General features: G+C 38.4%; 1 long non-coding RNA gene across 1 annotated transcript; it reads left to right on the top strand.

Moving 5' to 3' along the window:
* The first annotated feature begins 349 nt into the window (after window positions 1-349).
* On the top strand, window positions 350-11,489 carry LOC120071807 (uncharacterized). The gene is made up of 3 exons (XR_005480347.2): window positions 350-10,644; window positions 10,720-10,814; window positions 10,893-11,489. It is a non-coding gene; the product is annotated as an uncharacterized LOC120071807 (long non-coding RNA).
* The last annotated feature ends 6,527 nt before the right edge of the window (window positions 11,490-18,016 follow it).

Here is an 18,016-nt window from a genome sequence, read left to right as displayed (position 1 = left end):
TGATCATTTTCATCTCCATCTTTCTGTCTATTTCCGTTCCTCCATTAATCGCTTTCTCCATGATGTTTTCTTAATCCCTTGGTAATTAGTATGAATTAAACAAGTAAATTAATCTGTGCTAAAGAAATAAATATGTTTAGCTAAAGTATGTTAGACGGCATCTTCACCTGTGAGAGCAGAAGTGAAGATGCCATTTTTCCTGTCGAGAGAAGGTTAGAAGAATGCATTAATTAAAGCGAGAAGTACTTTCAGAGATGGAAGCAATCTTGCGTTCATTACGTTCATCTCTGTTTCACCATAGAGATGTGGGAACACGGCCGATCACCAAGAGGTGTACGCCAAGGGAAACTGGAATTGTAGTTATGTCTTTAACGCAATTAATAACTTGCGATGTTTATATTAATTACCTTTTCTATTCTTATTTCATACATAAAGACTTGCCCCCGCATAACACGACCCTTTGTATAATCTTCACAGACAGTCTCAACTCAGTATCATGTATCAGTATCCTGTATCTTTTATCATAATAACTTAGGTTCACTTTTATCACATTTTATTTTATTATCTCAATTTTACTTTACCGCAACTTTAAATACCTGTATAAACACAATTTTTTATTAATTGAAAAACCCCCGGTCGCATATATCACGAACATAACGTATTAACTATACAATCCTGTGTTCGACCTCGGATCACACAGAGAAACTTGTGTTGGAATTATACTTGGTTTAAACGTAAGGAAACTTGTGACAACGCATAGCATACTACAAGCATTTCATTAATAATGCATACATCTAGAAGTAGTATCACATATCATCGCATTACATCATCACCATATGCGCTTACAAGTTTATCATGCATCATATATCGTAGTGCGTGTGCTTAAAATAGAAACATCAATAAAAATAAAGTCAACAAGTTTATGGTGCCGTTGCCGAGGATTTGTAATAGTTAGTGTTGAATATGTTTGTGATATGTTGCAGGACAGATCTCTTTGTACTGGCTGCTCATCACAGAGAGCAATCTGATGGCTTATGAGTTTTGAAGTGATCCAGAAATTCTAAGCGGACTTAGAGATCAGGTGTATTATTCACGCAGAAGCACATCAGGGCCGAATTGAGTGGTGAAGAAGCATGGCTAATAATAATGAGGCACCCACCGAGAATCAAAGGGAAAATTGGCCAGTGCAAGACCCCATATTTCTTGCTGCTGACCACAACATTCCTATGAGGAACTATGCGGTGCTGGATTTTTATAACTTCTTGCCAGAAATTTCAAGACCCATGGTTGAGGAGAATGTAAGCTTTGAGATAAGACCGATAATGCTACAGATGATTCAGAATGTGGGTCAATTCGGAGGATTACAAGGGGAAGACCCGCATGCTCATTTGACGAGCTTTGTAGACATGTGCACCGCATTCTCCATGCCTGCTGTGACTCAAAAAGGACTTAGATTATATCTTTTCCCGTATACACTGTGGGACGAAGCAAAGAGGTGGGCTCAGTCGTTAGAGCCAGATGAGATTAACGAATGGGACTAGTTGGTCGAAAGGTTCATGAATAGATTCTTCCTTCCAGTCGTCAATGCAAGGAGATGGAGGGATGTGTTGAATTTTGAGCAAAAGGGTTATGAAACTTTGAGCACCGCCTGGGTGCGTTTCAAACAGTTAGTGAAGAGTTGTTTGCATATTGAGATTCTCGATAGCATTCTGATGGAGACTTTTTACAATGGCTTAGATCAACCAACACAAGCATTTGCCGATGTCTCTACAGCAGGAGGATTAATGGAGAGATCATATACGGAAACAAAGAACATCTTGGATCCCATCTTCGACATTCTGATGACTGGATTGATACCGGGTTCGAGGAAAGAGGTCTGGAGCAAGAAAGAGTTGAAAGTGCCGATGCGTAAACTGACACAATGAGCACACTGGTAGATCAAATGACCATGATGACCTCACTCCTTCAGACGATGGCTAATCAACAGAGAAATCTCTCTCAAGGTTCAGTGCAAGTTAATGCATTGATGCACGTGGCCGCAATGAATTGTGTTTAATGTGGAGAGGACATCCAGTAGAAGTCTGCCCATGGAATCAACAACCCGTATATTCTGTCTACAATGAATCGTTTGGCAACATCTACAACCCTGGTTGGTGGGATCACCCAACTTTAAGTTGGGATGGGAATCACAACCAGAGGAGCCATAGTTTTCATTAGAATGGTTATCAAGGGGATCGAGGTAACCCTCCGGTCTTCATTAATTCGAATTGTAGCCCAGGTAACTCTTACAGGACCTCGTCTCTGGAGACATCATTGAAATATTATATCAAAAATAGCGAGGCAATTAGACAATCGCAAGCTGCCTCCCTTAGAGATTTAGAAGAACAGATTGAACAGCTTGCGATTGAGTTGAAAAATAAAGTGCCTGGTACCAGTTCAGGAGCATCGGGGCCACGAGGTAAAGAGAAATGTCACGCAATGACATTGAGGAGTGGTAAAACAGTAGCCCCTATGCTACCAGTACCAGATTCAACAACAAGACCAGTAGATCTAACTGTTGATGATGACCAATCAACAAGTAGTGGAAAAATTACCAGTCCAAAAGTAAGTATACCTACAAGAGATGAATCTTAACAAGACTTGAATTCTAAATTAACGCAACCTCCAGTTAATGAAACACAGCAAGAACAGGACCTCAACGAACAACCAACTAAACAAGAAGTACGGCGGGATCCTCCACCTTTCCCGTCCAAGCTGAAGAAGAAAGATGATAGTAAGTAATTTCAGAGGTTCCTGGATGTTGTCTGACAACTACACATCAATATTCCCTTAATAGAAGCTCTGGAAAAGATGCCGAGCTATATAAAATTCCTTAAGGATATTCTGGCTAAAAAAGAAAGATTAGGGAAAATGAAATAGTCGCATTAACATATGAATATAGTGCGCTGTTTCAAAACAATATCCCCACCAAAATGAAGGATTTTGGGAGTTTTACATTGCCCTACTCAATAGGAGGGAAGAAGGTCGGGAATGCGCTGTGCGATTTAGGGGCGAGCATAAATCTAATGCGCTTATCGATTTTTAAGAAGCTAGATATTGGCAACGTAAGACCAACCACGATTACACTACAGTTGGCTGATAGATCGATAACGCATCCTGAGTGCAAAATAGAGGATGTACTCGTGTAAGTGAATAAGTCTTCCCAGCGGACATTACATATTGGAATATGAAGCTGATAGAGAAGTGTCTATCATCTTGGGTCGCCCATTTCTCGCAATAGGGCGAGCGCCGATTGATGTACAAAAAGAAGAACTCACCATCAGGGTTGATGATCAGCAAGTGAAGTTCAACGTTCTCAATGCGTTGAAATACCCAAGTGATATGGAGAATTGCCAATATATTGAGAAATTACGGGAAGAACCTTGGCCCGAGCCTTTAGAAGAGTTGGAGGAGGAAGATTTTGGAATCGGCATAATGTGGGAGGAGAATTGCATCGCAAATTCACGTTGAATCAAATTTTGAACCACTTAAGTTATCTGAACGAACATCGCAACGCATTAAGCCATCCTTGGAAGAACCACCCATGCTCAAGTTGAAGTCGTTGCCTGTGCACCTCAAATATGCTTACTTAGGAGGTAACAACACGTTATCGGTTATCATTTCTGCCTCGCTGAGTAAGGAGAAGGAAGATGCACTCATCCAGATCCTGAGAAACAACGCAAGAGCTTTAGGATGGACCTTGGCAGACATTCGAGGAATCAGTACCTCGTATTACATGCACAAGATTCGTCTGGAATAAGGAAAAACAGGATCAATAGAGAGGCAACGTTGCTTGAACCCTGCCATGAGGGAGGTTGTAAAGAAGGAAATAGTGAAGTGGCTGGATGCAGGTGTCATCTACCCGATATCTGATAGCAGTTGGGTGAGCCCAGTGCAGTATGTTTCGAAGAAAGGGGGGATGAAAGTTTTCACTAATGACAAGAATGAATTAATTCCCACAAGAACGATCATGGGGTGGAGAATCTGTATGGATTATCGCAAGTTAAATTTGGCCCCTAAAAAGGACCACTTCCCACTGTCGTTCATTGATCAGATGTTAGACAGACTTGCTGGGAAGAATTGTTCTGTTTTCTTGACGGTTATTCAAGGTACAACCAAATTGCAATTGCGCCGGAGGATTAAGATAAAACAACCTTTACGTGCCCTTTTGGTATGTTCGCATTCTGTTGCATGCCGTTTGGACTCTGCAATGCACCAGGTACTTTCCAACGATGTATGATGGCGATATTTTCAGATTACTTGGAGGATTCAGTCGAAGTATTCATGGATGATTTTTCAGTTTTCGGCAATAATTATGACTCCTGTTTATCTAACCTTGAGAAAGTCTTGAAGAATGTGTGGCAACGAATCTTGCTCTCAACTGGGAAAAATGCCACTTTATGGTTGAAGAAGAAATTGTACTGGGTCATAAAATCTCAAAGGTAGGATTGGAAGTTGATCAGGCGAAAATCGACGCAATTTTAAAGCTACCCCAACCAGTGAACGTGAAAACACTTAGGAGCTTTCTAGGACACGCTGGGTTCTATCGAAGATTTATTCGCAACTTCTCCTAGATCGCAAGGCCCCTAAGTGCGCTTATTGAAGAGGACCGTGAATATAATTTTGATGATACGTGCACTGAAGCATTCAACACATTGAAAGATGCGCTCATCACCGCACTCATTTTGATTACGCCGGATTGGACACAACCATTTCCGTTGATTTGTGATGCTAGTGGTTATGCAGTGGGCACAGTGTTGAATCAGCGCAAGGACAAGGTATTGCATCCTATCTATTATGCAAGTAAAACATTGAATGATGTGCAGGAGAATTATACAACCACAGAGAAGGAAATGCTCGCAGTGGTATTTGCACTGGAGAAATTTCGCCAGTACTTAATCGGAACAAACGTTGTGGTGTATACTGATCATTCTGAGATTAAATATCTGATGACAAAGAAGGATGCAAAACCAAGGCTGATATAGTGGGTGTTGCTCCTGCAAGTTTGACCTAGAAATCAAGGACTAAAAGGGCACCGAAAACTAAGTCGTTGATCATCTGTTAAGATTGGAAAATTTTGAGGTTCAGGAAAAAGAAAAAGATATTGAAGAAAGATTCCCCGATGAGTTGCTGATGTTGGTAGGCATAAATGTGCGGACATTGTGAACTTCATAGTTTGCGGACAAGTACCGGAGGATTATAATTACCAGCAGAAGAAGAAGCTGAGATATGACGTCATATTTTATTTCTGGGACGACCCATTCCTGTATCGACTTGGACTTGATCACATTCTACCTCGATGCATTCCTGAGCATGAAGTCAAGCACATTTTGGAGCTTTGTCATGAGTCCCTTTACGGAAGACATTTTGGGGGGCAGCAGACTGCCGTAAAGGTCTTACGGTGTGGCTATTTCTGGCCAACATTGTTTAAGGATGCCCGTGCCCACGTTGTGCAGTGTAACAGATGCCAGAGAACGGGGAATATGTCTAAAAGAAATGAAATTCCTTTGACGTCAATCTTAGAGGTTGAATTATTTAATGTTTGGGAAATCGATTTCATGGGCCCATTTCCACCATCAAAAGGTCACACTACATCCTGGTCGCGATTGATTACGTATCGAAATGGGTTGAGGTCATCACATGTGCCAAGAATGATGCGGTGCCAGTGGCGATGTTTCTCAAGAAGAATATTTTTGCTCGATATGGGACGCCACGAGCCTTAATCAGCGATGAGGGCTCTCACTTCATCAACCGCATAATCACCAACCTGTTGACAAAATTTCACGTCAGCCATAAAGTTGCAACCGTTTATCACCTACAAACTAATGGGCAGGCAGAGATTTCTAACCGAGAGATCAAAACTATTTTGGAGAAGGTAGTCAGTACCTCCAGGAAGGATTGGTCACCCAAGCTCGACGAAGCACTATGGGCATATAGGACTGCCTATAAAACTCCAATTGGCATGTCCCCATATGCCCTGGTCTTTGGAAAAGCTTGTCATCTGCCTCTCGAGTTGGAACACAAGGCGATGTGGGCATACAAGTAGCTGATCTTTGATCTAGCAAGTGCGGGGAAAGTCCGAAAATTACAACTGAACCAGCTGGTCGAATGGCGAAGGGATGCCTACGAAAATGCCAAGATCTATAAGGAGAGAACTAAAAAGTGGCATGACGACCGCATAAACAACTGGACATTCGTCAAAGGTCAATAGGTACTATTGTTTAACTCACATTTGCGATTGTTTCCAGGGAAGTTGAAATCCCACTGGTCTGGGCCATTCCGGATCAAGACTATCTTTCCCCACGGTACAGTGGAACTGACAACTGAAGACGGAAACAACGAATTTAAAGTCAATGGTCAACGGATTAAGCCTTATTACGGGGGCGATGTGGATCGACGCATGAATACCATTGACTTGGGCAAGCAGGATTAACCGCTTGTAGGGGATGTTATTGCGATAATTTTGAAAATTTTTTCCAATCAGCATCCCTACCTATGTTTACTTGATTTCTTTACAACTTTCTCTTACTGCTTTCTAGGTTGTGTAATTTACTGATTATTAGAATTAGCCTATAATGATTTCTGCATTTTCCTTCCATTTAATTCATTAGTGTCTTTCCATGTCATGTTTAATTCTTTTAAATTCATTTGCATTAGTAGCGATGTTCTTAAAATTTTTTGTGAATGATGGATGAAAAGTTGAACATTGCTAAGTCTTTTCGACTGGCGTTATTGATGAAATAAAAAGAAAAATAAAAATTGGTATATAACGCGATGATGGGTTCATTCCATGACAACAGATACACTTTGCGTCCATTATACCCAAATGCATTGCGCTGAGGGGTGTGTTGCGCACGTGTGTGTTCTTTGCTCGTCTTTAGCAAAAATGCACTATGTTGAGGTAGTGTTGCACTGGTAGAAATACCGTGTGCCTGTCCTTCAGATATGGGTTTAGTTAAGGGGTGTGTTGCAGGGGTACGTACGTGTAGCCCGTCTTAAAAAAAAAATGTATTTGTGTTAATGGAAGCACGGTGTCAATTTTTTTCGTGCACCCGTCAGAATCAAATTCAAAAGATAACTGCAAATTATGATTATTCATTATTTAATTAAATTCTTTGATTCTATGTACAGGAAAATAGTTTTGTATTGCGATATTTTTAATTAATTGTATACTTAGTTAATTTTCAATACAACTGAGTAGCAATTCTCTCTATATGCCTGTGCCTCTTCTTTGCCATTCTTTGTCAAACTATGCGATATTCTTAATCTTTCATTTTTCATTATTCATTGCACTGCCATGATATATAATATGCATACACTTAGAAGCATTTCCCATACTTTGTAATTTCTAACTAACACTTAGTTAATTCGTAGCTTAGCAATGCTTTTACCTTTTACCCCTTCAAAATTCTGCTCAAACCTTCTTTTTGAAATTTTGTCTAAGTATTTGTCTATTCTATCCAAACAGCGCAATGAGGACCTTGCGTACTTCTAAATTTGGGGATGGGGAAGGTCTGAGTAGATGAAATCAAGAGTATGCGGTCAATAAGAAAAATGCGCTCATTATTTAAAAAAAAAAAATTACAAAACTCCAATGTCAGCGCAAAGGAAATCTCAAAAACATTCCCAACTTGATAAGAGTTAAGTTATGAAAGAAGCCTGCTCATAGTTGGATGTTCACATGACACCCGTTGGAGCAAGCGAAAATGAAGGTGGGTTTCCAAGAACAATGCAATATGAAAAGAGAAAGAAAAATGAGAAAGAAAAATAAAAGAAAACAAGAGACAAATCCTCTGAAATTCATGAGTTAAAGTTGAGATTGGCATACAATCGTAGTTGGATGTTCGCATGACACCCGTGGGAACAAGCCAAAATGAAGGGTGTAACCGTGACCAACAGTCTCTAATAAATGACGCAAAGTTTGACCACCGCATCCAGACACATCAAGTTGTTTTGACAATCTTTTGCGACTGATTGCCCTTCTACCTTGGGGTCAACATTGGCTTTCAGCGCATCGCCTACACTTCAATATTGTCTGGTCGCACAAGCTGCAATACTCCCAAGATAAAAAGTTTTCTCGCAGAGACACAAAACTTAACAAACATTTAGCTGCCAAATCCCCGGCAACGGTGCCAAAAACTTGCTGACGGAAAATTAGAAGTCAATTTTACTCGAGAACCAAAATCCCGTGGACGCGGTATGCGATGCATGTTCCTAAGATATGCGTTGATAGTCATGCGTCGATGGTCTTGCGTTGGAATGAGTATGCGTTAATAAATGGATGCGAAGATCATGCGTCTTGCCACAAGCTTTTTGCATTCACGCCAAGTATAACATGGATGCAAGTTTCTCGAGTAATCCGAGGACAAACACAAGGACTTGTAGTTATATGGTTACGGTGATTGTGCATGCGGTGGTTGAATAAAAGAATGGAGGGGATATTGATACGTTAATCCTACTCCTACTCCTATCTAATAGACAACGCAATGAGAATATGCATGAAAGGTAGAGATGCGACAAACCTTCACATGAAATAAATGTACGAGAAATAGATAAAATGCGGAGATGTTTTCATTGCAACCCTTAAGAGTGACCGTATGGGCAACCCTAGTCAACGCAAACGAATGTGATCATGCAACACTCATACAATAGTAAACCATCTCTCGGTGCGAATGCTACGGCTTCTAATGCTAGAATGCATGCGATGTATGTGCAAAGGTGTCTATAGGGCCTACACATAAGCCTCTAATTCTTGTCTATGCGATGATACACAAACAAGGCAACCACATATCATCATTCCTATTCCTAGGGTGCATGCGATGCAGTGTTGATAAACAGAGCTTATCTCTAAGTCCCTATCTCTTGCTTATGTCGATATAATCTCGCTCTCTCGGTCTAGATTCTAACCTAGCTCTCTCGAGTCATTAGGTTCTTTCTTTATACTCTCTCTCGAGTAGCTCTAAAGGGGTGTCGGGCACATATAAGACGAGACAAACGCATGAACTTGGTTGACGTAAGATTGTTACTATCCCTAGTGAACAATGCATACCTTGCTTAATGCGTCCAATCACTTGCCCTCCTGGGCAATTGATTGTTACTGACTTCACTCATAGACAAGCAATGTGTTAGCCTATATATAGGCATTACAGCAGCTTCACACTAAGCAAATCAGATTACTTACATACTTGCGCAACGCACACCTCTCGGTGGGTTGTTACATGCTTCATATTCCTAATCCACATAACTAAGTATGCAATACTCAAGTAATCCCACTAAGTGCTGCAATGAAAGTAAAGATGCTAAGCAAAGAAGATAGAGATGGAGTCAAAGGCACAGAGAAATGCATTGAAAATAAATTGTATTAATTCCTTAATTCCAAAATGTCATACAATACAATGTAGAAAAAGAAAGGAAAAGAAATGAATGGTTGGAAGCAAAATTTGCTTTCAGCAGATGTGCGTCAAGGTTGCCGGTGGTGCCATGGATGGGTGGAGGAGCTGACTCTTTTTCGAGATCTAACTCCGGTCGAAGGCTCCGATTGTCACTCGGAATGGATGAATGAGGTGAACTCTCACCTGTCTTCCCACGCATTTGTCTGGATTGCAAGGATCCGCCATATGCGAACCTCAAGCGAGAACCTTGGATAAAATGAATTTCAGCTCATCGGCTTCTATTTATAAAGCCTGGGTCGCCGACAGCATTAATTGGACTGCTCTGAGTCTGACGTTAAATACGTTTGTCTTTTCTGAACCTCTGCCACTAACGGCATGGTAGGTGAAATGTCAACATCATCTTTGGATTTTCTCAAGGTAGATGCGTTGATGCGTTCATTCCACCTACTTTGCGTTGATCCCATTAGTTGCGTTGTCCCGCAGCTGCAAACATTCAATGACCGCATTCGCTTAATACCGCAACTCTACACGATGACTGCATTCATTTGACGAGCACAACTCCCATGCGATGGACACATACGACTGATTAGCGTAACATCCATGGGTTGATCGATGTGTTTGTCTTTGTGATGGAGTGTTTCGCCGCATGCGGTCATCTATGTGGTGGTTCGGTTTCCGTGTTTGCATTCATTTTCTGCATTAGCTACAAAGATAGAACATTGAACGCATAATTAACGCAAAATAGCGAGTTAGCTGAGATTCGACATGCTGATCGATGTAAGCTCATATTCTTGTGAATTCTTATCATGATCGACGCATATTCTTCCTAACAACCTTCTTAATTCTAAGTAAAATGCCTAAGATGACATGCATTTTTGCATGTCATCAATGAGTAAATTTTTGTTATCTATTTATGTGGGAATCTTGAAGAATTAGTTGTAAGAGGAAACCTGTTGATAAATTTACACCTCCAACTCAAGTAAAGAAGAAAAATGTGGTTAAGCATCCTCTCCTAGGTGTAGCTACGTCACTATTCAAAGTAATTTTCGCATAGAACGTAGCACATGATGTTCCACACAATATCGTTACAGAAATGATGGGCTAGATGTCGGACGAGAATACTGACAACGAGGTTCGAGAGAACTTCTTTAAACCACTCACCAAGCAATTCTTCAAGAAATTGATTTCCCCGAGTTTGTGGGTTGAGTGCGATGTAAGTTTCCTAGACTTGACTTCTTTACATGTTAGATATCTTGTACTTTTATTGACATAGTAATTTTTTGTGCAGAACATAAATACTTTATTTTACTTTATGAAAGAAAAATTTATACCCGGACTAACATGTGCATGCACAAGTTCACCATCTTGCCAATTGATGTAACGGTAAATTTTGATATTTAATATTTCGTTACTTAACTTCTCATTTTATTTCATTACTTAACTTCTTATTTTATTTGACAGAGACACCTTAACGCTCATTGCGGGGTATTTAAACGAATAAAGAATAAGACATTTCTGGAGGCTGCCCTAGCATGGTAGGATGAAGACACGTATAAGTACTATGTCACCGGTAAATTCGATGTCAAATGGGCAAATGTGGATTTCATTTATACGACAATGAATATCAGTGAGCATTGGATGGTCCTTGCAATGGACATTAACAGAGGCCACAATGACAAAGCTGGTGAACTGGCTAGAGCCATTGACTGTCACAGTACCATCCCTACTTCACGATTGTGACGTGGATCGTTCAAAGTCGAACCTATCCATAGTCCGTTGGAAAATCTCATGACCTATGAACATCGACATACAGCACAGGCCGCTTGATTGTGGCATCTTTGCAATAAAATTACTAGAACACTTGGTGACTAGTGTTGATTCGTCCGTAATCACTTAGGAGAAGATGAGTGAATATAGGATGCAGTTAGCACGTCAACTATGGGCGAACACTCCATATTTTTTATGTGTATACAACATGTATTTTTTTATGTATGTAAAACATGTATTTTTTATGTATGTAAAACATGTATAATTGAGCTACTGCTCTTTTCATTGTATCATTGTATCAATGGTATACATGTATAATTGAACATGTATTTTTTATGTAAGTTTAATGTTCAAAGTTTAATATTATACATTTTATCAAAACATGTATAATTGAGCTACTGCTCTTTTCATTGTATCAATGGTATATAGAACATGTATAATTGAGCTACTGCTCTTTTCATTGTATCATTAAATCAATGGTATACATGTATAATTGAACATGTATTTTTTATGTAAGTTCAAAGTTCAATATCATACATTTTATCAAAACAGGTATAATTGAGCTACTGCTCTTTTCTTTATATTAATGGTATATAGAACATTATATCAAAGTTCAAGGTTCAAAGTTCAAACATTGAGAGAGTGAGATTTTGAGATAGAGTGAGATTGAGAGAGTGAGATTTTGAGAGAGAGCGAGATTCTGAGAGAGAGCGAGATTGAGAGAGTATGAAGTTATTGTTTTTTGTTACAAGTATGAAGATTGAGAGTATGAAGATTGAGAGAGCGAGATTGAGAGAGTATGAAGATTGTTATTATAGAAATACTCTAACTTGTTATTGTTTTTTGTTTACAAGATGAAAGTATGAAGTATGAAGTGTTACAAGTATGAAGTATGAAAAAGTATGAAGTATGCTACAAGTATGTTACAAGTATGAAAAAGTATGAAGTATGTTACAAGTATGATGTATGAAAAACTGATCAATGTTATTTATAACATATGAAATGTTACAAGTTAGTTATAAACTAAACTAGATGAGAGGTGTTTGTGTCACAGTTTCTGGCATTTTCAGCACATCGCACGGTTGTGAGCGGTTCGCTACAATTTTGGCGGTTATGTCTATAATTCCCATACCGACCACATTTCATTTGTCTGCGAAATTCTCCTTTGGATGGTATTCTTCTCACTCTCTGTCGCCCAACTTGTGCCACAAACTTCGAAGGAAGGATAATCTTTTCTACATATCCAGGAGGTCTATTCCATTCAGATAAGTGGCCAAGTGGATTTATAGGATCCACATACGCAGTCATTAAAGTGTCCACTATATAAAATCGACTGCAAAGACTCTGGATGGGTATATTTCATTCCTTGGTAGCAACAATTGCATGCGAACACGGGATACCAAGTGAGTCGAAATCCTTACATGTGCATTCCTTCGTGGGAAGATTGACAATACCGTCCAATCGATTATCTCGCATGTGGACCTGATAACAATCAATAGGCTCAACCCGATATCATCTACCCTTATCGGTCTCACTTGCCAATTGGGTTTCATAGTAGTCAGAGTGCAATGTCATTCGAGATGCTCAGTAATTCCTTCGTTTGCAGAACCACGATTGGAGCATTCCTCTAACATGTTCAATCAAGCATATTATGAGCAATAGTTGATATTCTTTAGTTAATGAATTGAAACACTCTGCACTGTTTGATGTCATGTTATCATATCTTCATTCTATTTTGTAAACCCGTGCCCACCTTTGAAGACCGATGTCTTCCAGATATATCGTGACAGCACCATCTCGAAAACTACGGAGTTCGTCCCATTTTGTTTGGAACTTTGTCATGCGAAATGCCTTTGCTACATCTCTAAATATCCCAACAACCATGCTATCCTTAAAGTTTGTAACAAGATTTTGTTCTATATGCTATGTGCACAATCCATAAAATGTCGTGGAAAAAAAATACACGAATAACATTGTTGATAGATACCATCCGATCAGACATAAACACCAAATAATTGGGTTCTCTGATACTACATTTCAAGTTTGACATAAACCATTTCCATGATCGATCGGTTTCATTATCCACTATTGCATATGCTAGTTGGTATAATTCATTGTTCCCATCCATAGAAACCACAACCAGCATGATTTCTTTGTATTTTCCTTTCAAGTGTGACCCATCAACTATTATCACAGGCCGACATCTTGCGAAACCTCTAATGCAAGGCCCTAATGCCATAAACATATAGTTAAAATGCACCTCATCTTCAAGTTCGATCTCAAAGACTGTATCCGGATTCTCTATTTTTAACGCTTCTTCATAAACATGTAGTACGGAGTATGAGTATTCTGGAGTACCTCTAGTGAGATCATATGCGGCTTCCTTTGCACGCCACGCTTTATCATAACTTATGTTCACGTCATAATCTCTCCTCATATCCTCAACGATATGACAAGGTTTATAAATACGTTCTATTCCCGTGAACTTATCTTTAATCAACTGACCAACAACCGTAGCAATTGATTGTCTATGGTCATGATTCAGAATTCCAATGGAATATGTGTGCGAACTACAGTACTTTGTGATCTTGAATATATCAGACCCTTCCATTTTGACTGCATGAAGGCTCTACTTACATGTCTCCCCAATACATTTGACAATGAAGAGAGATTTGGTTGACTTCTTAACCTTAAATTCAAAATTTTTGTTGATGGACAGAATAGTTAATCTCATTTTCAAGTCCTTTTTGCTAAAAAATAGTTGACCAACTTCAACGTCCTCTGTCCCAGATGAAGAGGTGTCAGGCATAATCAACTCTGTCCTATGACTTGAAGACATATATGGTGGAATCACTGAAGCTGCTGTAGAACGATGCACATCTCGATGATCACGATCCATTTCATTCAATCCTGTTGGTTGCTCATTCATATCCACTGAAGAACCACAACTTTACTCTGGATGACTACAATCCATTCAATTGAATCTAGATGATCTCTCATTACCAATAACTAAAGTACCGCCAAATTCTAAATTCAGTCTTGTCGGATTACTGCAGTCGTTTTCTAGTGATAATGTTGATGGTACAGTGTTGGTAGACAATGGAATATCATCCTCTTCCCGATGAAACTGATATGATTCCTCGTATTGTCTATCCATAGTTGTATCATCATAACTCACATTTCCAAACCCCATTCTAATATTTTCGTCCTGATTCAATTTCAATGTTACAGCTAACTGAAGTCTACTAAGCTTTTCTCAGAAAAGAAGGAAGCGAATATCATCATCATTCCTTATGTATTATGGAGGGGCTTCATATTCAAGCTTATATTTAACTTTCAGTATAAGATTAAACTCTGAAGAACTGACATTTGTAACCTTGTAAATGTGAGATTTAAGTTCTTCATACTTCAATGTATGAAGCACAATGATTCCTATCAATTGTCCCCCAATATACAAACTTTCATTCTCATCCTAATTACCTCCATATCGAATAAGTAGACACTTTTTTGCCATCCTACAAAGCAAGAGAACATTTGTCATTAAGTTGTACAAGCAATTGAAGTGTACTCTTGTTCTCTCTTAATCTCGCTATCTCTCTTAGTCTCGTTCTCTTTTGTAATCTCACTCTCTCTTAATCTCTATCTTAATCTCGCTCTCTCTCTTACACTTGCTCTCTCTCTTACTCTTGCTCTTTCTCACTCTCGTTCTATCTCTCGCTCATTCTCTCCCAATACAAAATTTCGTAATGCTACCTTTCTAGAAATAACAAAGCAAAAATAATTAAACATGATCAAAATAATGAAACACCTTTCTGAAAACCCTGTTCCAATATGAAAAAACCTCTTTTTGGAATTTGCCATTCAAAAAATCTCCGTTCAACAAAACACCATCGAAAACCAGAGAAGTAATCACCGTTGAAATGGAGTTTAGAGTTTAAAGAAATCACCATTGTATTGTATTTAAGCATTATTGATTTGATTTGAGGCTTCCGCCGTGAAAATTGCCAAATCATTCGTACATTGACGAGCAATCACCTCAAACCAGGGAATTTCAAGCGAGAGCGAGAGTGTTTAATCAGACGAGAGCGAGATTTACCTCGTGAGGATGGTGTAAGGGCAATTTACGTAATTTTGTATGGCGATAATGTCAGCAGAGGGTCAATTGATATTATTTTTTTAAAATGGCTCATTTGACATTTTGGAGCCAAAAAATGAATCATCCGTACAAATTTTCCGTTGTAAAAAGCATAATATTAAACATAACACAACATAATAGAATAGAAAGAAGAAAAAGGAAACTCTAGAAGTAGATATAGCTTTAGAGAAAATGAGAAAATGAGAAAATATTAGAGATCTCACATCAATCAAGTTTAAGGTGAAATGATGTGAAAATTCAATGGAAAAGATTTGAATGAAAATATGTGGTTTCTTGAAAATAAAAAAAATAATAATAAAAAAAAAGAAAGAAAAAACGTCCATTGAGCTATCAAAGCTAATTGCTATATATATATATCACCGAAATTTTGAGAAATTGGGGATTCCTTCTAAAATTTTGAGCTATCAAAATCTCAAGATTCCAACCGAAATTTTAAGCTATGAAGATAACAACAATTAACCAAAATCATGATGGAAAAAAAAAATAATAATAAAATAACAACTGCCCATCCAAAGAGAAAATCAAAGTATTAACATTGACATACAAAAAACTTGCAAAAAAAGAACGTAATGACTTAAAACCAAAACGGCCGTGACCGTGATCAAAGGATGATTTTTGTGGGACCTCAGCCTTCTTATTGAAAATATTAACTCTGAAGGCTAACATGAAGGCTTCAAGGTGGGATTTCAAACCATTCATGTTCTATCATTCAATTCATGGATGGTAAGATGTTGTTTGTAAATATGATGATTCCATGTTAGACATTTAATCGAAACAGAGAAAGTATTTGAAAGATATTCTGGCCTTAGAATTAATTGGAACAAGTTGTTTATTAGCGGGATAAACATTGATGAATCCAAGTTGATACAAGTTGCTTCAAGGCTTCATCCCAAGATTGAATAGATGTCTCTTCTTTCCCTTGGAGGTAATCTCAAAAATTCCTTTTGGCAGCTTGTTATGGAATGAATTTTAAGAAACTTGGATAGGTGGACGAGATTCATTCTTTTGACAACACTACTTAGTCATTTAGTTCTTTCTCATCTACCTATTTAATCGCTAAGTTACTATGTGTCTCTCTTTCTTATCCCACAAACATATGGAGGAGAGGGACGAACCTTTGACTTCAAGATTCATAGTACATTTTTTATATTAACTGAGTTATGTTCATTTTGACACCCTTCTCAAGGAAGGCGTTAGGTATTTAAGACTCTTGCACTTCAAAAAGTACACAACCAAAAATGAGAATCAAGAACAGAGTAAGATAATGTCCTCAATATGATATATATTTCCACAAGAAGTAATGATCAACCAGTAACAACGAAAATATAGGGAAACAAGAGCAAGAACATAAAAAGGAAACAAAGAACCCTTGACTTTTCGAGATAGTCGGAACTCTTCTCTAGGTGAGACTACTCACTCCAAAAACATTCCTAACCTACAATAAATTCGTTTGTCTCTTGTTGAATTACCTTCTTACCCTTTCTTGAATAAACATTCCTGATAGGAGGTCTCACAAAAGGTAATGGTGGAGGAAACATTAATCATCTTATAAGATGAAAATTATCCTCAAAATCTCAACAGATGGTGGTTTGGAGATTGAGGGTTGAAACATAGAAATATGGCTATAACTGCCAAATGGGGTAACCGAAGGAACCTAATTCTCTTTAGACAAAGGTGGTGACCAACATACATTGTATGAATCACTTTGAGTAGCTTGCTGTCGAAAGAATCGCTTTAGCATTAGAAGCCTGTGGATCAGTATCTCTCAAATATGGGTGGAAGGTTAACCCATTTCAAAATTGGAAATGGCAAAAGAGTTTTATAATGGCACGACATATAGATAGGAAATTCTTTACCAAGGTCATATTTCAGTATACACCCCTTTTCGGTGTTTCTTTGGTACCATATAGTTCGATCTTGAATTTATGAGATTCCTTGCCTTTCATGGAATATTTCTCATTGCAAACTTTTAAAGGAAGAAGAGATTTATTATTTGAGTTTCTGATTATGGATCTGGAAACTCCTAAGTTAACTAGGCATGATGATATGAGAAATTGGATTTTGGATCCCTCTGGTGCTTTCTTAGTCGAGTCTTTATCTGGACAATTGGTTGCCACTTCCCCTGTGCATAAGGGGCTCTTTTCAGCATTAACTAGTAGAGTCTTGGTTTTAAATAAAGGGAATAATGGACCTTAGAGGACTAGTATAGATGTATATAAAATGTTATACACAACAATCTTAGTAATAACCCAGATTTACTTGCTTGCCATTTTATTCCTCTAGAGTTTGATCTTTTGAAGCGTCTTTGTAATCGACCGGTTAATCATGGCATTCAGTTAATGGCTACAGGGGTTAAAGGCACAAACCAAAACTCGTGGAAATAGGTTTGCTTGAGCTTCATTCTTTTCATCATTTGATCCATTGTATTGTGGGGATGGCAAAAATACTTATTTATGGGAAAATCAGTACATGGGGATAGTCCCTCTACTCTGAAATTCCTTATATTTATCATTTGTCTTCCTTCAAAAATGGTTTCTTGGTTTGGTCCGAAAATCATATGTTTTTTTCTTTCGGGTTCTATACTCATTTTTCTAATAGGGAAACGATGGAGGCTGCCTTTCTTCTTTCTTTATTGGATGAGTGTACTTTTAGGATTTGGGAT

Source organism: Benincasa hispida, chromosome 2 (assembly GCF_027475165.1).
Source record: "Benincasa hispida cultivar pf3 chromosome 2, pf3_genome.v1.1, whole genome shotgun sequence".
NCBI classification, from domain to species: Eukaryota; Viridiplantae; Streptophyta; class Magnoliopsida; order Cucurbitales; family Cucurbitaceae; genus Benincasa; species Benincasa hispida.
The sequence above is the reverse complement of the archived record's forward strand: the minus strand, read 5'-3'. Positions and strand labels throughout refer to the sequence as shown.